The sequence below is a fragment of the Molossus molossus genome, unplaced genomic scaffold (assembly GCF_014108415.1).
Source record: "Molossus molossus isolate mMolMol1 unplaced genomic scaffold, mMolMol1.p scaffold_m16_p_15, whole genome shotgun sequence".
NCBI classification, from domain to species: Eukaryota; Metazoa; Chordata; class Mammalia; order Chiroptera; family Molossidae; genus Molossus; species Molossus molossus.
In genome coordinates, this window is record NW_023425350.1 from 78,609,640 (window position 1) to 78,632,280 (window position 22,641).

The following is a 22,641-nucleotide window of genomic DNA, read 5'->3' on the forward strand; positions in this document are numbered from 1 at the left end:
GAGGCAGACAGGCAGACAGACTCCGAGGGCTGAGCAGCCGCTTGGCGGGAATGCGAAGGACCTGCAGGGGCCCAGGCTTAACACCTACACCTGCAGGCATGAGTCTGGAAAGTCCACCTGAGCATATGTTTTAATTCAGTGTCAGTGAAAATGTGTAACTTTTGAGACTGAAGGTAATTCATTTGAAGAGCTCAGTGATGGTTTTCTCACAGAGATACAAAGTGAATGGATTGCCAGGTGAGTCCAATGAGCCTATTCTTTATTTAATATATTTATTAAATAATATATGCTTCTGGTGTTACAGTAAGACAAAATTTTAAATGTTTTAAATTTACCCTGTTTTAAAACTTATCCTTGAGCATATTAGAACACACACAACAAATTTCAGTCCTCTAGTTTAAATATGCTTGCTTCTATAGTATTCATAAGTTATTTGTAGGCTATCAGACAGGAAATAGCATTTAGGAATAGCAGTACCTGCCTCTGTTTACTTGAGTATTCTAATATTGAAGTTTGGTAAAATTAAATCTAAAATTTTAAAAATGTAGAGGCGCAACATAAAACAGTCTTGACTTACAATGTATAATATTGGATCATAATGAAAGTTAAAAAATATTCATTTTTTAATTTCAATTGAATTTATTGGGGTGATTGGTTAATAAAATTATACAGGTTTCAGGTATACAATTCTACAATAATTTATCTGTGGACTCTATTGGTGTTCACCGTCCCACGTCAAGTCTGCCACCACCATCTACGCCCCTCCACCTCCTTCTCCCCCCGCCGCTCCCGCGGCCCTCTGGCAATAACCAACTGTTGTCTGAGGCCATGAGTCGTTTTTCTTGTTTTTGGGGGTTTTTTTTGGTTAATCTCTTCACCTTTCTCATGCTGCCTCTAACCCCCTCACCTCTGACAGTTGTCAGCCTGTTCTCTGAATCCATGAGTCTGTCTTCACTGTGTTAGTTTATCAAACTAAAACGATTTTGCACAGCAAAGAAAACTATCAACAAAATGAAAAGACAACCCACTGAATGGGAGAACATATTCACTGATACATCTAATAAGTGCTTAATATCCAAACTTTATAATGAACTAATAAAACTCAACACACACAAAAATTATACAATTAAGAACTGAGCAAAAGACTTGAATATACACTTCTCAAAGGGGACATACAGATGGACAATAGACATATAACAGGATGGTCAATGTCACTAATCATCAGAGAGATGCAAATTAAAACCATACATTCATTGCAATGTTATTTATGATAGCCAAGATTTGGAAGCAGCCCGAGTGCCCATTGGTAGATGAATGAATGAAAAAACTTACACAATCGAATACTACTAAGTCATAAAAAAGAAGGAAATCTTACCTTCTGTGACAGTGGATGGACCTGGAAAATATCAAAGTGAAATAAGCCAGTCAGAGAAAGTGAAGTACCATATGATTTCACTTACATGTGAAATCTAAAGAACAAAAAAAATATTCATTTTAATTATATCATAGAAGCATTTCAGGAAGTAATTTCAAAATGTGGTAGGTGCTGTACAAAAACAAACAAAAGCCACCTGGGTTTTCTGAGTTCCTTCCACTTAGCTTTAGAAAGGTTTTTTTTGTTTGTTTGTTTGTTTTTTTTCTGTGAATCTGATCTTATTAAAGTTGCATGTTTTTGACTACCTAGATTTTGAGAATAAAAATTATTTATGGCTAGGTTTGTCAAGTTAGGTTTCTGAAAGAAAAGAAAATAAGGTGATTTTATTTTAATGAGAAAGATGCTATTCAAAGATTTGTAAAAATCTATGAAAGTCAAACTAGAATATGAAATAATAAATATTACCTAATAAATAATAAGCTGAGTGACAAGGAATCACAGAGAAAGTTGGCAGATTAAAAAAATGGAAATAATGCCCTTATGATGCCATTTGGGAGGTAAATCAACAAAAATCCAAATATGAAATGTAACCAAAATGCCATTTTAAGGCAACAATGTACCGTAGAGGAAAAAACACAGGTTCTGAATTTGGAAATCAGAGTTCCCAAATGCTATCAGTTTCTATCCTCTATATCTATCAGTTACTTTCTGTTGAAGATATTTAAAAAGTCTAAGCCTCCATTCTCTTAAGCATAAAATGGAGCAAAAATAGTGTGGGTTTGAGAATTATATTAATTAGCACTTGTTAAACAATTGTACATTACTTTAATCAGGCTGAATATTGTGATATTGACTCAAATTAAAACATTGGTATGATGAATTTAAAAGTCTATACATACATACATATGTGTGTGTATATAAAATATCTTAATGTGAATATAAAATAATTCCTGCTAACTAGTTTTATATTAAGTTTTCTTAATTATTTTTAATCTCTTTAAAAGTATTTATTAAGATTGCTGTGGATATTAGGGATCTTTTTTGGTTCCATATAAACTTTTGGAAATTTTGTTCTAGCTCTGTGAGGTATGCCATTGGTATTTTAATAGGGATTGAATTGAAGCTATACATTGCTTTGGGTAGTATGGTCACTTTAATGATGTTGATTCTTCCAATCAATGAACATGGTATATGCTTCCATTTTTTGTGTCTTCCTCTATTTCTTTTTTCGAATGACCTGTAGTTTTCTAAGAATAGTTTTTTTTACCTAATTGGTTAAGTTTATTCCTAGGTTTATTATTATTATTATTATTATTATTATTATTATTGCAATAGTAAATGGGATTATTTTCTACTTTCTCTTTCTGAGTGCTCATTATTGGTATTTAAAAATGTCATCAATTTCTGGACATTAATTTTGTACCCAGCTACTTTGTTGAATTCATTTATTAAATCTAGTAGATTTTTGGTGAAGTCTTTAGGGTTTTCTATGTACATTATCATGTCATTTGCAAATAATGACAATTTACTTCCTCCTTTCCAATTTGGATGCTTTTCATTCTTTCTCCTTGTCTGATCACTGTCCCTGAATAGCCACAGCAATGTTCTAAAAGAAAAACAAAGTAGGAGGGATCATAATACCAGATATCATAATACCAGATATTAGGTTATACTATAAAGCCACTGTGATCGAAACAGCCTGATACTGGCACAAGAACAGGCATATAGATCCATAGAATGGAACAGAGAATACAGAAATTGACCCAAGACATTATGCTCAATCAATATTTGACAGGGAAGGCAAGAGCATACAATGGAGTAAAAACAGTCTCTTCAATAAATAGTTGGAAAAGTTGGATAGGTACATGCAAAAAATATAAAACTAAACCACCAACTTATACCACACACAAGAAAAAACTCAAAATGGTTAAAAGACTTGAATACAAGGCATGAAACCATAAAAATCATAGAAGAAAATGTAGGCAGCAAAATTACAGACATTACATGAATCAAAATTTATACAATACATTGCCTAGGGCAAAAAAAATTAATAAATGGGGCTACATCAAACTAAAAAGAAACCAGCATCAAAATGGAAAGGGAACCCATTTTCTGGGAGAACATATTTGCCAATGACATATCAGATAAGGGGTTAATTTTCAAAATATATAGAGTACTCATACAACTTAACAAAAGGAATAAAATAATCCAGTTAAAATGGGCAGAGGCTGTGGTCGGTGTGGCTCAGCAGTTAGAGTGTCAGCTTGTGGACCAAAGATTTGCGGGTTCAATTCCAGTCAAAGGTACGTAGCTTGGTTGTCTTTTGGTCTCCGGCCCTGGTCGGAGTCATGTGGGAGATGTGGGAGGCAACCATTCAATGTGTCTCTCACATTGATGTTTCTCTCTCTCTTCCTCCATTCCTCCCTCCCTCTCTATTTGCTAATAAATGAAAAAATGTCCTTGGGTGAGGATTTAAAATAGAAAAACAAACAACAAAAAAAAACGGGCAGAGGACCTGAATAGATACTTATCCAGACAGGACAGACAAATAGTCAAGAGATAGATGAAAAAATGTTCAATATCACTAATCATCAGAGAGATGCAAATTAAAACAACAATGAGGTCTCACCTCACACCTGCGAGAATGGCTGCCATCAACACATCATCATACAAGTGCTGGCGAGGGTGTGGAGCAAAGGGGACTCTAGTACACTGCTGGTGGGAATGCAGACTGGTGCAGCCACTGTGGAAAAAAATATGGTGTTTCCTCAAAAAGTTAAAAATGGAACTGCCATTTGACCCAGTGATCCCACTTTTAGGAATATATCCTTAGAAGCCTGAAACACCAATCAGAAAGAATATATATACCCCCATGTTCATAGCAACACTATTTACAATAGCTAAGATCTGGAAACTGCCCAAGTGTCCATCAGTAGATGAATGGATTAAAAAGCTGTGGCACATATACACAATGGAGTACTATGCAGCTGTAAGAAAGAAAGATCTCTTTTCCTTTGAGACAACATGGAAGGACCTGGCAAGTATTATGCTAAGCAAAGTAAGACAGACAAAGAAAGAAAAGTTTCATATGATCTCATTTATTTGTAGAACATAATGAACAAAATAAGCTGATGAAAAAAATAGATCCAGACACATGGAAGTAGGGAACAGTCTGACAAAGCTCAGAGGGAAGGAGAGTGGGAAAGTGGAAAGAAATAAACCAAAGAACTTAGATACATACCCAGCAGACACAGACAACAGTGTGGTGAAGACAGTGTGGAGGGTGGGAGCAGGAAGGAAGATGTCAATGGAGGATAAAAAGGAGAGACATCTATAATACTTTCAATGATAAAAATAAATTTAATATTTAAAAAATACTTATTAAAAATTTATGATCACTTACTATTTGTATTGTGCTACCATAGGAAAATAGATTCAAAGACTATTGTATCTCATTCCTTCAACATATAAAATAAGGGGTATTTTGAGAGTATATCTTAACTCTTATCATTGGGATACTAGTTGGAATACACCATATAAATTAGCACACTAAATTATATCCTAGTGGCCTACTCTATGGAAATAAAAGGAAAGTTAACAGTGATGAATGTCTACATTAAGAACAAAGGAAGATCTGAGGTAAATAACCTAACTTTATACCTCAAATAACTAGGGAGAAAAGAAAAAAGAGCAAAGTAAGCCCAAAGTTAAAAGAAGAAAGAAAATAAAGATCAGAGTGGCTCTCTGGTTGGATTGGCTCAGCAGTTAGAGCATTGGCCAAAGAGCTGAAGGGTCATGGGTTCAATTTCCCATCAAGGGGAATTGGGTTACAGGTTCAATCTCTGGCCCTGGTCAAGGTCTTGTGAGAGGTAACCAATTGATGTGCCTCTCTCTCATAGATGTTTTTCTCTCTCTCTCTTCCCCTCCCTTCCACTCTGTCTAAAAAATCAATGATAAAACATCCTCAGGTGAGGATTAACAACAAAAAAGAGATCAGAGTAGAAATACATGAGGAAAAAAAGGCAGAGAAAGTAAGTAAGCTGTGTTTTTTTTAATTGACAAATAGTTAAGCATGCTAAGAAAAACTCAAATAAAATCAGTAATGAAAGAGATGACATTACAACTGATACAACAGAACTAGAAAGGCTCACAAGAGAGTATTATGAATAATTATATTTCAAGAAATTGGATAACCTAGAGGACAGGGATAAATTTCTAGAAACATACATGTTACCAAAACCAAATCTTAAAAAAGAGAAAACATAAACAGACCGATAACTAGCAAGAAGATTGAATTAGTAACAAAAACCTCCCAATAAAGAAAACTCAGGGTCTATTGGCTTTACTGGTGAAATCTACAAACATTTAAAAAATAACATCAATTCTTTTCAAATTCTTTTTTTTTTTTTTAAGTAGATAAGGAGGAACCACTTTCCAAATCATTTTATGAGGCCAGCATTATTCTCACTCCAAGATTAGCATGGGCACTACACGAAAAGAAAACTGAAGGACAGTGTTCCTGATGTATATAGTCAGAAAGGTGCTCAGAAATATGCTAGCAAACAGAATTCAACATCATATTAAGGGGATCATACACCATGATCAATGGAATTTATTCCCTGGAAAGCAAGGATGTTTCGACATATGTAAATCAATAAATGTCATATACCACATTAACAGAATAAAAAATAACAAGCACATAATTATTTCAAAATATATAAAAAAAAGAATTTGCCAAAATATACCATTCTTTCGTGATAATATTTCTCAACAAATTAGGTGTATAAGGAATGTATCCCAAGATAGTAATGTGCATATATGACAAGCCAAGAGCTACCGTCCTACTCAGTAGTGAAAAGCTGAAAGCCTTCGCTCTAAGATCAGGACTAAGACAAGGAGGCCCACTCTCACCACTGTGTTCAATGTGGAGCATTAAACGTTCTAACCAGAGCAATTAGTCAAGAAATAACAAAAGCGTCTAAATCAGAAATAAAAAAGTACAATTGTCCCTGTTTGCAGGTGACATCATCATATATATACATATATGTCATTCTTATTAAAGATTTCATCAAAAGACTCAGAACAAATTAATGAAAGCAGTAAAATTCAAAATACAAAATCAACATACAAAAATCAGTTATGTTTCTATACTTGAAGAATTAAGTATTGAAAAGAGAAATTAAGAAAACAATTCCATTTGCCAAATCCTCACACAGAAAAAGAATACTTAGGAATAAATTTAACTAGGGAGGTGAAAACCCCATAAACTGAAAAATATAAGTCACTGATGAAGAAAACTGAGAAAGATACAAATAAATTGAAAGATAATCTGTATCCATAGATTTCAACAATTGATATTGCTAAAATGCACATGCTACACAAAGTAATCTACCCTTTCAAAGCAATATCTATCAAAATTTCATTGGCATATTTCACAGAAAAACAATTCTAAAATTAATATTTGAAATTTCACAAAGGACCCTGAATAGACAAAGCATCTTGAGAAAGAACAAAGTTGTAGGCATCACATATTTTTATTTCAAACTACATTCAAAACCAAAATAATTACACAGTACATTACTATCCTAAAGACAGACTCGCAGAACAACGGAACAGAATATAGCCCAGATACAGACTGACACAAACAAGGCCAATTGAACTTCGCCAAAGACACCAAGAACACACACTGGAGGAATTATACTCCATTCAATAAACAGGGCAGGGAATAGCAGCTAATCACATGAGGAAGAATATTACTGGGGTCCTAACTTACACCAATAACAAAAATTAACTCAAAATGGTTAAAGACTTAAATGTGAGACCCAAAACTTTAAAACTAGCAGAAAACATAGAGAAAAGCGTTTGACATTGGTCTTGGCAACGATTTTTTGATGTGACACCACAAGCATAGGCGATGTAAAGAAGAAGAAAAAGAAGAGAAGAAAGTTGTAGTAATAGAAGAAAAAGATGAGAAAGAAGAAGAAGAACACAAAAGAGAAGGAGGAGGAAGAAAAAGACGAGGAGAGCATAATTGCCAATGATATATCAGATAAAGGGTAAATTTCCAATATATATAGAGTGATCATACAACTCAACAAAAAGAAGACAAAGAACCCAAATAAAAAATGGGCAGAGGAACTAAATAGACACCTCTCCAAACAGGACATACAAATGGCTAAGAGACATATAAAGAAATGCTCAACATCACTAATCATCAGAGAGATGCAAATTAAAACAACAATGAGATATCACCTCACACCTGTCAGAATGGCCAGCATCAATATATCATCAAACTACAAGTGTTGGCGAGGGTGTGGAGAAAAGGGGACTCTAGTGCACTGCTGGTGGGAATGCAGACTGGTGCAGCCACTATGGAAAACAATATGGTGTCACCTCAAAAAATTTAAAATTGAACCTCCATTTAACCCAGTGGTCCCACTTCTAGGAATATACCCTAAGAAGCCTGAAACACCAATCAGAAAAAATATATGTACCCCCATGTTTGTAGCAGCACTATTTACAATAGCTAAAATCTGGAAACAGCCCAAGTGTCCATCAGTAAACGAATGGATAAAAAAGCAGTGGTACATATATACAATGGGGTACTATGCAGCTGTAAGAAAGAAAGATCTCTTATCCTTTGAGACTGCATGGAGGGACCTGGAAAGTATTATCCTAAGTGAAACAAGCCAAACAGAGAGAGACAAGTATCATATAATCTCACTTATTTGTGGAATATAATGAACATAACAGTCTGAGGAATGGGGTAGTTCCAGAGACGTGGAAGTGGGGTACAGACTGACAATCCCCAGAAGAGGGGGTGTTGGGGGAGAGATAAACCACAGAACTTATATGCATGTATGCATGAACAATGGATATGGACAACAAAGCTGGGGACAGGGCAGGTGGGGGGGATCAGTGGGGGGAAAAGGAGAAACATCTGTAACAAAAATAAATTAATTAATTAATAAAAAATACAAAATAAAGATTAGAAAAACAAAACAAAACCAAAAAAGAAAAGACATATGAAATGGGAGGAAATATTTGCAAACCATACATCTGATATTAAAAAAATATAAGGAACATATACAATTCAATGACAAAAAGCCAAATAACCCAAGTTAAAAATGAGCCAAAATTCTGAATAAATATTTTTCCAAAGAAGATTGTATATGGTCAAAAGGTACGTAGAAATGTGTTCAACACCATTAAGCACAAGGAAATGCAAATTGACAACACGATTTTACCTTACACCTTTTAGAATGGTTTCCATGGAAGACAACATATAATATAATAAGTATTGGCAAAGATTTATAGAAAAGGGACCCTTGTACAATGCTGAAGAGAATGTAACTTGAAACAGTAATTATGGAAAACACTATGAAATGTTCTTCGGAAAAATTAAGAATAAAATTACATATAATCCAATAGTTACATATAGTTCCATTTCTGGGTATATATCCAAGGAAAATAAAAGCAGTATCTCAGAGAGAGATGTGCACTCTCATATTCATTGCAGCATTATTTCCAATAGCCAAGATACAGAAATAACCTAAGTTTCCATTGATGGAATAATGGATGGTTATACATATTATTTAACTATGAGCAAGAAGGAAATCCTGCTATTTTCAACAACATGGATACACCTAGAAGATATTATGCTAACTAAAACTAGACAGACAGAAAATATACTATATGATGTTATATATGAAATCTAAAAAAAATAAATAAACTCATAGGAGCAGAGATTGTTGATTCCCAGGAGCTGAGGTTGGGGGACATTGAGATGCTGGTCCAGGACACGAGCCTTCAGTTGCAAGAGATCTAAGTACAGCAGGGTGGCTGTAGTTAATAATGTGAGTGTACTTGAAAATTGCTGGGAGAGTAGACATCAAGTGCTCTCACCACATACACACAAAATTTTAAATATGTGAGTTGATCAGTGTGTTAATTAACCTGATTGTGATAATCATTTTACAATGTATACATATGTCAATTTATCATATTGTATACCTTAAACAAGTACAATTTTATTTGTCACTTATACTTCAAAAAGCTGAAAAATTCTAATGATTAAATAGCCAACTTAAAAATTATTCAACACAACACTTTATTTAAAACTATAAGGAATAAAAGCACGTGGAGTATGTGTGGCCCAGAGAACTACTGGGACCAGAGGAGTTTGTTGTTTGCCCCTTTCCTTGCACAACACACTCCTCCCAATTGACGAAGAAATGCATACGAGGCGACAGTTGCTCTTATTGTCTTATCACGAAGCTGAAGGACACCTGCATATTGACTCTGACTCTTCTTATGTCTTCTAACCTGTTAGATACCAGCTTCTCGTTCATAGGGCAACAGAATTTTTGAGATGAAAGAGACCAGATGAACTCTCTCCTACATTTTTATCTCCAGCAATTTGAAAAGACAACCTAACTTCCTCATATTTGCACTCATATTCTAAAACAGTTGCTCATGGACTGAACATACTCTGTGGTATTGATATTGCCATAAGCTAATTATAAACAATAGCCGGCATTACATCAGCAGCTGAGATTTCAGTATCACGAAACACTGTAAGTGTACCTGTACCACAGGTTTCATTTACTTCATTAAGATTAAGTTTGAACAATTTTTATTAGAACAATTAGTTATTCAATCTTTATTGATTGCCCACTATGTGCTAGTCACTAGGGATTGAAAAAAAAAAAAAAAGAACAGTCTAAAGCCCTACGGTTCAAACCAAATGCAGTGTGACGGCAACTGCAGATACTGCAGAGATAAGAGGGCTCCTGTCAAAACAGCACCGTAGATAAATGCAGCCCCCAGAACAGCTAACAACCACATCAAATTACAACTAAATACTGCCTGCATCGTTCGGAATGTCTGAAATCCCTCTGAACAGAAGTCCTAGGACTAAAGATAGGAAGAAGAAGCCGCAGTCAGATTGGTAGGAGGGGCAGAGGCATGACAGGAGCTGGTCTAACACCACGTGTGGCAGATAAAAATCAGGAGGGATATCTCGGCTACAAAGGTCCCTCCTAAGAAACAATGGGTCCTGGCCCCACATCAGGACCCCCAGCCTAAGGTTCCAGTTCTGAAAAGAGAAGTCCCCATAACCTCCAGCTGGGAAAATCATCGATGACTCTGGCTGACTGCAACCAGGTGGCTGGAGACCCAGGAGTTCCTGACACGGCCCGCACGTGGACTCCCTTGGACTCACTTGCTCTGAGCTCCAGTACTAGCGTGGCAGCTGGAAACCTGCCAGGGACATAGGGGAGGGACTAAACTGTCTGGCACCAAGGTGAGAGCTGGAAGGACAACTTTCTCCCAGACAGAAATGCTGCCAGAGGCCTTTGATTCCTTCCTGGGCCTTTCCCCCATGGTCCCGTAGGCAAGCAGCATCTCTGAGTCTCCATCAGCCTGGCTAAGAGTGATAGTCTCCACCACCAATTCTCCGTGACACCACCCCACCCAACTTGCTGTCCACCCAAGGCATTTCCACTGGCTTTTCCATACAAAGGCCTTTCTTGGCTCATGCTTAAGACTTTGCAAAATCTCTCAAACAAGCAGCCTCTGTCCTCTGTGTGCCCTGTACCTTTGCTAAGTGGCCCCAGGCCCAGCACTAGTGGCAGTCTGCCTTGGCTCACAGCCTGGCCTCTCCTGGACACCTCCAAGCCCAGCCCAAGTAGTAGCCATCTGCAGAGCACTCTATACCTCATGCAGGGTGGCCCAAGGCACAGCACAGGTGGTGGCTGACCTTGCATCATCCAGGAAAACCTCCAAGTCAGTGCACCCAGTAGATAGCTTCAGACTGCACCAGATTACAACCTAAGCAAATCCATGCATGAAACGCTCAAGGGGCAGGCTTCACAGGCAACAATGCCTGACTGAAGCAAGTCCTGCTCCATGGGGCCAGCCCCTGCACAACAGCTCCTCCACTAGAGCCTCATGCTTGCAGCCCATTGACCTGAGGGTCATTTGCTTCCAGTGATGTGCCAACAGCTATCAAGGTTCAGCTACAACAGAACGGTGCCCACAGTCCACAGAGGGGGTACAACGTAAGTGCCCAGCTCCAGTGAACCGGGAGTGGCATCACTGGGCCCTACAGGATATCTGTCACATAAGGGCAGTCTACCAAGTCCAGGAGACATAGCAGCTCTGCCTAATACACAGAAAGAAACACAGGAAAGCAGGCAAAATGAGGAGACCAAGAAACAGGTCCCAAATGAAAGAATGGGAGAAATCTCCAGAAAAAGAGTGAAATGAAATGGAGGCAAGCAAACTACCAGATACAGAGCTCAGACCAGTAGTTATGCCCTGGCTAGGTGGCCCAGTTGGTGAAAGCATTGTCCAGTACACCAAAAAGGTTATGGGTTTGATTCCCAGTCAGGTCACATATCTAGTTATGAATTCAATCCTCAGTTGAAGTACATACAACAGCCAACCGATTGATGTTTCTCTCACACATGAATGTCTCTCTCTCTCTCTCTCTCTCTCTCTCTCTCTAAAAATCAATAAAAACATATCCTTGGGTGAGGATTAAAACAAACAAAAACAAAACAAAACAGTGGTTTTAAAAATGCTCAAACAGCCCTGGCCAGTTTGCCTCAGCGGTTAGAGCGTCGGCCTGCGGTCCAGAGAGACCCGGGTTCGGTTCCCGCTAACGGCACGTACTTCGGTTGCAGTTTGTCCCTGGCCCTGGTTGGTTGTGCGGGTGGCAGCCACTCGATGTGTCCCTTCACGTCGATGATTCTCTCTCTCTCTCTCCCTTCCTCTCTCTCCCTCCCATTCTATCTGTACAAAAAATGAAAAATATCCTCGGGTGAGGATTAAAAAAAATAAAAAAAAAATGCTCAAACAAAGCCCAGTCAGTGTGGCTCAGTGGATGAGCATCGACCCATGCACCAAGAGGTCACCGGTTTGATTCCCAGTCAGGGCACATGACCAGGTTGTGGGCCAAATCTCCAGTGGGGGGCATGCAGAAGGTGGCCAATCGATATTCTCCCTCATCAATGTTTCTCTCTCTCTCTCTCTCTAAAATCAATAAAGAAAAAAATTTGCTCAAGCAAATTAGTGAGAACTAGAATATTATAAAAATGGACATGGAAACCACAGAAAAGAAGCAGATATAGGATGCACTGTCTGAAATGAAGAATAAATTACAGGGAATCAACATTAGAATAGAGAAAGCAGAAACTCAAGTCAATGATTTGGAATATAAAAAACAAACAAAAAAATAAACACCCAATCAGAACAGCTTAAAGGAAAAAAATTTCACAAAATAAAGTTAGTGCAAGGAGCCTCTGGGAAAACTTTGAGCATACCAACATTCACATCATAAGGGTGCTTAAAGGAGAAGAGAGAGAGCAAGAAATTGAAAACCTATTTGAAAAGTTGATGGAAAAATTTATTAACCTAATGAAGGAAAAGACACACAAATCCAGGGAGCACAGAGACTCCCAGACCCAGTGAACCCAAAGAGGCCCACAGGAAGAACAGCATAATTAAAATGCCAAAGTTAAGGACAAAGAGAGAATCTTAAGAGCAGCAAGAAAAAATCAGTTACTTACCTACAGGAGAGTTCCTATAAGACTGTCGGCTGACTTCTCAACAGAAACATTTCAGGCCAGAAGGTATTGACATGAAATATTTATGAACAAAAAGCAAAGAACTGAAACCAAGACTACTCTACCCTGCAAGCCTGTTTAGAATGGAAGTACAGATAAAGAGCATCCCAGACAAGGAAAAGCTATAGGAGTTCATCACCACCAAACCAGTATCACAAGAAATGTTACGGTATCTCCTTAGAGAAGAAGGAGAAGGGGGAGGGGGGAGAGGAGGAGGAGAGGAAGAAACAAGATAAAAATTTGAACAATAAAATGGCAATATATACATATCTATCAACAATTACTTTTTTTTTTAATAAATTTTTTAATTTATTTTTTTGTTACAGATATTTTACCTTTTTACCCCATTGACACCCCCCTCCCCACCCCACCCCCACCCCGTCTCCGGCTTAGTTGTCCATATCCATTGGTCATGCATACATGCATATAAGTTCTGTGGTTTACTCTTCCCACCCCCACCCCCCCACACCCCAACTTCTGAGGGATGTCAGTCTGTGCCCTACTTCCATGTTTCTGGATCTACTGTATTCCTCAGACTGTTATGTTCATTATATTCCGTATATAAGTGAGATCATGTGGTATTTGTCTTTTTCTGCTTGGCTTCTTTCACTTAGGATAATACTTTCTAGGTCCCTCCATGTGGTCTCAAAGGATAAAAGATCTTTCTCCCTTACCGCTGCATAGTACTCCATTGTGTATATATATGTACCACAGCTTTTTTATCCATTCGTCTACTGATGGACACTTGGGCTGTTTCCAGATCTTAGCTATTGTAAATAGTGCTGCTATGAACATGGGGGCACATATATTCTTCCTGATTGGTGTTTCAGGCTTCTTAGGGTATATTTCTAGGAGTAGGATCATGGGTCAAATGGAAGTTCAATTTTTAATTTCTTGAGGTAACACCATATTGTTTTCCACAGCGGCTGCACCAGTCTGCATTCCCACCAGCAGTGTACTAGAGTCCCCTTTTCTCCACACCTCGCCAACACTTGTTGTTTGATGATTTGTTGATGGTGGCCATTATGACAGGTGTGAGGTGATACCTCATTGATGTTTTAATTTGCATCTCTCTGATCATTAGTGATGTTGAGCATTTCTTCATATGTCTCTTGGCTATTTGTATGTCCTGTTTGGAGAGGTGTCTATTCAGCTCCTCTGCCCATTTTTTAATTGGGTTCTTTGTCTTCCTTTTGTTGAGTTGTATGATCACTCTATATATATTGGAAATTAACCCCTTATCTGATACATCATTGGCAATGATGTTCTCCCATACAGTGGGTTGCCTTTCCATTTTGATGATTGTTTCTTTTGCTGTGCAGAAGCTTTTTAGTTTGATGTAGTCCCATGTGTTCATTTTTTCCTTTGTTTCTATTGCCTTAGGTGATGTATCAGTGAAAATTCTGCTCCGTATGATGTCCGAAATTTTGTTGCCTACATTTTCTTCTAGAATTTTTATGGATTCACGGGTCACATTTAAGTCTTTTATCCATTTTGAGTTTATTCTTGTGTAGGGTGTAAGTTGATGGTCTAGTTTCATTTTTTTGCTTGTAGCTGTCCAATTTTCCCAACACCATTTATTAAAGAGGCTGTCTTTACTCCACTGTATGCTCTTGCCACCTTTGTCAAATATTAATTGAGCATATTGCTTTGGGTCCATTTCTGGGTTTTCAGTTCAGTTCCACTGGTCTATATGCCTGTTCTTGTGTCAGTACCAGGCTGTTTTGGTTACAGTTGCTTTGTAGTATAACCTGATATCTGGTATTGTGATCCCACCTACGTTGTTCTTCATTTTCAAGATTGCTGTGGCTATTCGGGATCTTTTTTGGTTCCATATGAACTTTTGAAGTATTTGTTCTAGTTCTATGAAATATGTCATTGGTATTTTGATGGGGATTGCATTGAATCTATAGATTGCTTTGGGTAGTACAGACATTTTAATGATGTTAATTCTTCCAATCCATGAACAGGGTATGTGCTTCCACTTTTTTATATCTTCCTCTATTTCTTTTTTCAATGACCTGTAGTTTTCTGCAAATAGGTCCTTTACCTCTTTGGTTAAGTTTATTCCTAGGTATCGTAATTTTTTTGGCGCTATGGTAAATGGGATTGTTTTTTCAGTTTCTCTTTCTGTGAGTTCATCATTGGTGTACAAGAATGCCGTCGTTTCTTGACGTTAATTTTTGCATCCTGCTACTTTCCCAAATTCATTTATTAAGTCTAGTAGATTTTTGATGGAGTCTTTAGGGTTTTCTATGTATAATATCATGTCATCTGCAAATAATGATAGTTTCACTTCCTCCTTTCCAATTTGGATCCCTTTTATTTTTTCTTCATGTCTGATTGCTGTGGCTAAGACTTCCAGTACAATCTTAAATAAGAGTGGCGAAAGTGGACATCCCTGTCTTGTTCCTGTTCTTAATGGAAATGTTATTAGTTTCTGTCCATTGAGTATGATGTTGGCTGTAGGTCTTTCATATATGGCCTTTATTATGTCGAGATATGATCCCTCTATTCCCACACTGCTGAGCGTTTTTATCAGAAATGGATGCTGGATTTTGTCGAATGCTTTTTCAGCATCTATTGATATGATCATGTGGTTTTTATTCTTCATTTTGTTTATATGGTACATCACATTTATTGATTTGTGAATATTGTACCAGCCTGGCATCCCTGGAATGAATCCCACTTGGTCATGCTGAATAATTGTTTTTATGTATTTCTGGATCTGATTTGCTAATATTTTGTTCAGGATTTTGTCGTCTATGTTCATCAGGGATCTTGGCCTGTAGTTTTCTTTCTTTGTAGTGTCTTTTTCTGGTTTTGGAATTAGAATTATGCTGGCCTCATAGAACGTTTTTGGAAGTCTTCTTTCTTCTTAAATTTTTTGAAATAGTTTGAGGAGAATGGGTGTTAGTTCATTTTTGAATGTTCGGTAAATCTCCCCCGTGAAGCCATCTGGGCCTGGGCTTTTGTTTGCAGGGAGAGTCTTGATTACCTCTTCAATTTCCTTAGTTGTTATTGGTCTGTTTAAGTTTTCTATCTCTTCCTGGTCCAGTTTTGGGAGTCTGTGTGTTTCTAGAAATTTGTCCATTTCGCTTAGATTTTCGAATTTGTTGCCATATAGTTGTTCATAGTAGTTGTTAATGATCTTTTGTATTTCTGTGGTGTTGGTTGTTACTTCTCCTCTTTCATTTCTGATTTTGTGTATTTGGGCTCTCTCTCTTTGTTTCTTGGTGAGTCTACCTAAGGGTCCATCAATCTTGTTTATCTTTTCGAAAAACCAGCTCTTTGTTTCATTGATCCTTTGAATTGTTTTTTTGGTCTCTATGTTATTTATTTCTGCTCTGATCTTTACTATTTCCTTCCTTCTACTTTCTCTTGGGTTTTCTTTTTGTTTGCTTTCTAAATCTTTAAGTTGTGAGGTTAGACAGTCAATTAGAAATTTTTCTTGTTTTTTGAGGTAGGCCTGTAGTGCTATGAACTTCCCTCTCAGAACTGCTTTCGCTGCATCCCATAGATTTTGTGTTGTTGTGTGTTCATTTTCATTGGCTTCCAGCAAGTTTTTAATTTCTTCCTTGATCTCCTCGGTGACCCATTCATTGTTTAATAACATGCTATTTAGCCACCATGTGTTGAAATGTCTTTGCATGTTCTTGTTGCAATTGATTTCTAGTTTCATGCCATTGTGATCTGAGAAGATGCTTGATATGATTTCAGTCTTCTTGAACTTGTAGAGATTTAGTTTGTGTCCTATCATGTGGTCTATCTTTGAGTATGTCCCATGTGCACTTGAGAAGAATGTGTATTCTGTAGTTTTGGGGTGTAATTCTCTATAGATATCTATTAAATCCATTTGATCTAGTGCTTCATTTAAAGTCTCTGTTTCCTTGCTAATTTTTTGCCTAGAGGATCTATCCAGTGCTGTCAACGGGGTGTTCAAGTCCCCTGCTATGATTGCATTGTTGTCGATTTCTCCTTGGAAGTCCTCCAAAAGATTTTCAATATATTTTGGTGCTCCTATATTGGGTGCATATATGTTTATCAAGGTTATATTTTCCTGTTGGGTGGATCCTTTCAATATTATGTAGTGCCCATCTTTGTCTCTAGTTATGGTCTTCATTTTGAAATCTATTTTATCAGATATGAGAATTGCTACCCCAGCTTTTTTTTGCTTTCCATTTGCTTGGAAAATTTTTTCCCATCCCTTCACTTTCAACCTATGTGAGTCTTTTGTTGTGAGGTGGGTCTCTTGTAAACAACATATACATGAGTCATGCTTTCTTATCCAATCAGCTACTCTGTGTCTTTTTATGGGAGCATTCAATCCATTTACATTTAAGGTGATTATTGACATGTACTTATTTATTGCCATTTTTGTTTAGTGTGGTTCTATTTTTCTTCCTGTTTCTACTGCTAATTACAGCAGTCCTTTTAACATTTCTGGCAGTGCTGGTTTGGTGCTAATGTATTCCCTTAGCCTTTTTTTGTCTGGGAAGCTCTTTATTTGACCTTGTATTTTGAATGATAGCCTTGCTGGGTAGAGTAGTCTTGGATTCAGATTCTTGTTTTTCATGACTTTGATTACTTCATGCCATTTCCTTCTGGCCTGTAGTGTTTCTTGTGAGAAGTCAGCTTAGAGCCTTATGGGGTTTCCTTTGTAGGTAACCTGTTGCTTCTCTCTTGCTGCTTTTAGAATTCTCTCTTTGTCTTTAATTTGTGGCATTTTAATTACTATGTGTCTTGGTGTGGGCCTGTTTGGGTTCTTCTTACTTGGGACTCTCTGTGCTTCTTGAACTTGAATGCCTTCTTCCTTCACCAAATTAGGGAAGTTTTCTGTCACTATTTTTTTGAATATATTCTCTATCCCTTGCTCATTTTCTTCTTCTTCGGGGACTCCTATGATGCGAATATTATTACATTTCCAGTTGTCCCACAGTTCTCTTAAGCTGTCTTCCTGTTTTTTAATAGTTTTTTTCCTTTTGTTTTTCTGATTGGTTGATTTTTTCTACCCTGTCTTCTAATTCACTGATCCAGTCCTCAGCTTCCTCTACTCTGCTTTTTAGACCTTCCAATGTGTTTTTCATTTTTGATATGTCATTTTTTATCTCTTCTTGATGGTTTTTAATTTCCAATTGGCTTATTTTCAGTGTCTTTATGTCCTTACTCATGCTGTTCAGCTTCCTCAAGATCATGGCTCTGAATTCTAGCTCTGTTAACATGCCTAATTGCTCCACATTGATCTCATCTTCGGTGGAGGTCTCTTGCTCTTTCATTTGGCTTCTGTTTCTGTGTTTCACCATTTTGGCTATCACTGTGGGCTTTGGAGCCTGTCAAGTTTTCCCTTGGGTGTTGGTGTTCTGCTGTTTGTGGCTCCCTCTCCTGGGTTTAGATGAGCGAGGGAGGACCCATGTTAAACACCACTGTTAAGTCTTACTTTCCTGGTTAAAGTTGCCAGCCCAGGAAAGGTACTGTTATCCTCCAGCTTTTTGCCTGGAGGATAGCAGTTGAGCTTACTTGATGAGTTTTGGGTTGTCAGTTTTTTGAAAAACTCCCTCAGGTGCTCAGCACAATGGGATTTCAGGAGGGTGGGTCAGATGGTGGTTGTTAATGGGCCTCAATTACCACTTCAATGGGCCACAGGGTGGGGTTGGATCTCCGAGGGAGGGGCTGCTGCCTCTCCTCAGAGCCCTGGGAAGGAGCAATGAATGTGGCCACCGTCCTGCGTGGCTGCCACTCAGCAAAAGCTCTGAGCACCGCCCAAATCCCGAGTGTCCCCACACAGTTCCAGTCCAGTCTGCCCTCCCTGTGCCGGAGCCCAAGGTGAGTGGCTGTGGCTGTTTTAGCCTCTGTCCCAGCTCTGCACTGTGGAGCCGCCTGGGAGTGTGACCGGAAGGGCGCCGCTGCCAGCTAAGGCTGCTGCCGAGCTGCCGACTGTGGGCTCCAAGCCCCCCGTCTGGCGCCTTCGAAGCCTACCGGGATGGAGTCAGTGTCCCTCGTTATATGGTCCTCGCAAGCTGCTTTTCTGTTGCTTTTTCCCGTCACTTTGTCTGTGTTATAGTTGTAATTCCAGTTTGGTTCTGGGAGACGGTCTGTGTAGAAGGTTCTGGTTCCGTTCACTCTGCCCCCATTTTTCCCCCAAGCTATCAACAATTACTTTAAATGTGAATGGATTAAATGCTCTAATCAAAAGACATGCTGTGGCTGAATGGATAACAAAACAAAACCCTTAGATATGCTTTCTAAAAGAGACTCACTCCAGCTCAAAAGACATATACAGACTAAAGGTAAAGGAATGGAAAAAAGATATTTCATGAAAATGGAAACAAAACAAACAAGCATAAACCACTGGAGTAGCAATACTGATACCAGACAAAATAGACTTTAAAGCAAAGGCTATAACAGGAGACAAAGAAGGACCCAACAATTCTACTTCTGGGTATTTATCCAAAGAAATTTAAAACATTAAAATGAAAAACATATACATCTGTATGTTCATTGCAGCATTACTCACAATAGCCAAAATATGGACACTTAATAACAACATAAGTGTCCATCAGTAGATGAATGGATAAAGAAGTGATACATGTATACAATGAAATATTATTCATTTATTAAAAAAATAATAAAATCTTGTCATTTGTACCAACCTAGATGGACCTAGGGGTATTATGCTAAGTGGAATAAATCAGACAGAGAAAGATAAATGCTAGATGATTTCACTTATATGTGAAATGTAAAAAAAATAAAATAAAAATAAATAAGAGAACAGAAACAGACTCTTGGATTCAGAGGACATTTTGAAGCCTGCCAGATGGAAGAAGGATTTCAAGGATGGGTGAAAAATGTGCAGGGATTTAGAGGTGTAAGTTAATAGTTACAGAATAATCATGGGATGAAAGGTAGGGCATAGGGAATATAGTCAATAATATTGTGATAATTATATATAGTTTCAGATGGGTATTATATTTATTGGGGTGATCACTTTGTAAGTTATATAATGTTTAATTATGGGGTTATATACCAGAAATTAAGTAATATTGTATGTCAACTGTAATTTAAAAATTTTTAAAAAAGAACCACAAAGAACTGAAATGTGAAAAATCGAGCACTAACTAGACTGCCAAGGACAGTGTGCAAGCAGACAAGAAGGCAGACATCTCCTTGTCCAGCCTCTGCAGGGAACGTGCATGAATTCCTTTCACTCTGTATATGTTCACAAATCACTGCAAAAGCACCCTACTTCATAATTTGGGGTTACAAACAAATTTCCCAAGGAGGCAAATTAGCAAATATGGAATCCACAGGTAATGAGGATCAACTGCAGGTATTTGGTTTTGCCTCTGGGCAGTCTCCTTACTAACCTGAAAACTTAATTATGCATTTCAAAAAATAATTGTAATATTTGATCATTATGTCAGGTGTTTTCTCACCAGACAAGTTTACAGGTAACCTCCTCCAGTATTTTGCCAGAAAAGAAAGTTCTTCCTATTGAATGGGAGCAAGATGTGTCCCCTAAAATGTGTCTAGCAAAATGATTATTTTAGACTGATTATTTTCAGGACACAAAAGGGTCAGAAAGAAACGCTGACCTTCCCCTTGACTGTCTAAAACAATGGACAGAGAAGGTGCTCCCAGGGCCGGTACCATCATGGACAACTACAGCACAATGGAAACTAGGTGTGACAGAGAGGCACCCAGCAAGGCCGGTTGATCAAAGTCTTGCTGTGACACACTGCTTCCGTGTGGTCCAGCAAACCTCTGTTTACCAGACAGGAACCCTCTGTCTTCCTGTGAGTGGCCTCACTTCCCTCGACTTTCCAGACCTCTGCTTCCTTCTTAGTCCTGAAGGACGTCTATGCCTCATTTTGCTAGTCTTTGAAATCTCTCATCTTTGTGCAGATTCCCTGTACTGTGTATTAAATTTTGTTTTCTCTGGTTAAAAAAGAGATAACAAGAACACGGTGTGGTCATGATGACAGCCTTCGGAGACAGGCGGGCCAGGGAGATCGGGCAGCGGCCCCCACTGAGTGCTGACTGTGAGCCAGACACTGCTCTAAGCTCTTCCGAGGTTAGAGTTCAGGCTGCAAGCCCAGGAGGTGCGCACTGTCTTCTACCCTCATTTTGTAGATGAAGATGTTGAGGGGAAAAATGTCAGGTGACCTACGGAAGGTCACAGGGCTAGCACCCGCGGAGCCAGGAAGCACAGACGTTTTGCTCAAGAGGTGGTCAGGAAGGGAGGCCAGCAGGTGAGCCTGTAATCAGGGTGTGCCCAGGGTGTGCCCGAGAGCATTCAGGTAGAAAATGCAGCTTGAAGGAACATGGGCAGTGGAACCCAGGTGCTGGCATGGGCAGAGGGCAGTAATTCAGTGTGGCTAACTGGCAGAGTGCGGGAGCAAGGCAGAGGGATAAAGGAGGAGGCTGGAGGGGGTGGACTGTGACCCACGTTCTCTTTCCCCTGTGGGGAAGGGTCCCCCACATCCTTCTCATGGTGTTGCTTGATACACGGCTCTGTGATCAAATAACCCTGGGAAACTCTGATAAACGACGTTTTAAACAGGGTTCTTTTCAGCAGGATTTGGCACTGCCCTTAAAATGCTAACATACTGTGCAGTTCTAAGCGAGAGATACAGCTTCCAGTCTTCCCCATGGATTTGGGACCATTGACGTTTTGTTACACAGCATCGCGTGGGACTGTATTGTCCCTCAGAACGCAGCGTGGGAACATCCCAGATGACAGGACTTGCTCAGTGAACTGGGCAGAGACAGCGTGCACTTGTGTGGATCCCCGGGGCTGCAGATTCAGATTTGAAAAAGTCACAACACTGTTTAGAGGCTGAGAGCTGTGTCCACACTGAGAAAAACTGTCTTTAGTACACTTGTATCTCCCTTTGCAGAAGCCCAGCCACTCCACAACCCTGGAGCTTCCTCAGCCCTCCTCAGATTCACGGCAACTTCCTCCATGTGTTTGAGGATTATTCCCAGTATCTGGCACTATGTCTAGAACATGGGAAAATAAAGAGCATCAGTGTGCAAGTTTCATGTAGGAGGTTGAGGGCTCATGGATATATTTTTAATAGAGGGTCTTGAAGACCAAAATACCTTCAAGATCCAAAAGAATACATTGCAATGATGGAAAGGCAGACAGACGAGTCGATTCCCTGGGAAAGCAGAAAGCAAATAACACCAGACACACAGACGCCTGCTGAGCTTCGAGGCGTTTTCATGAGCTTGCCCTTGAATTAGATAACCTTCACTGGGATGAGACCCTAAACCTCTATTTCTTTACCAGTAAAATGTGGAATATTAGTGTTGCAGCAAGGGCTATAAGGACAGTGACTTGGTTTTGAGAGCAGTATTTTCCAGGGCACAGGAAAAAGTCAAACAAAGACAAAACAGAAACTAAATATTAGGATTTCAGTGAGGAAAATTGTATCTTTATAGAACTTGCGTATGTTAATATTACTTTGGAAAATGGTAGCTATTCAGATGTTCTCTCAGTTTTTGAAAGTCAGGATAACAGTCCCCGGGGGAAGTTCATGTCTCTCTGAATAAAATATCAGCAACTATGTATTAGGACCATAAAACAAAAATGTCCAATGTGAGTAAGAGTCCTGATGCCGACGTTACATGAGC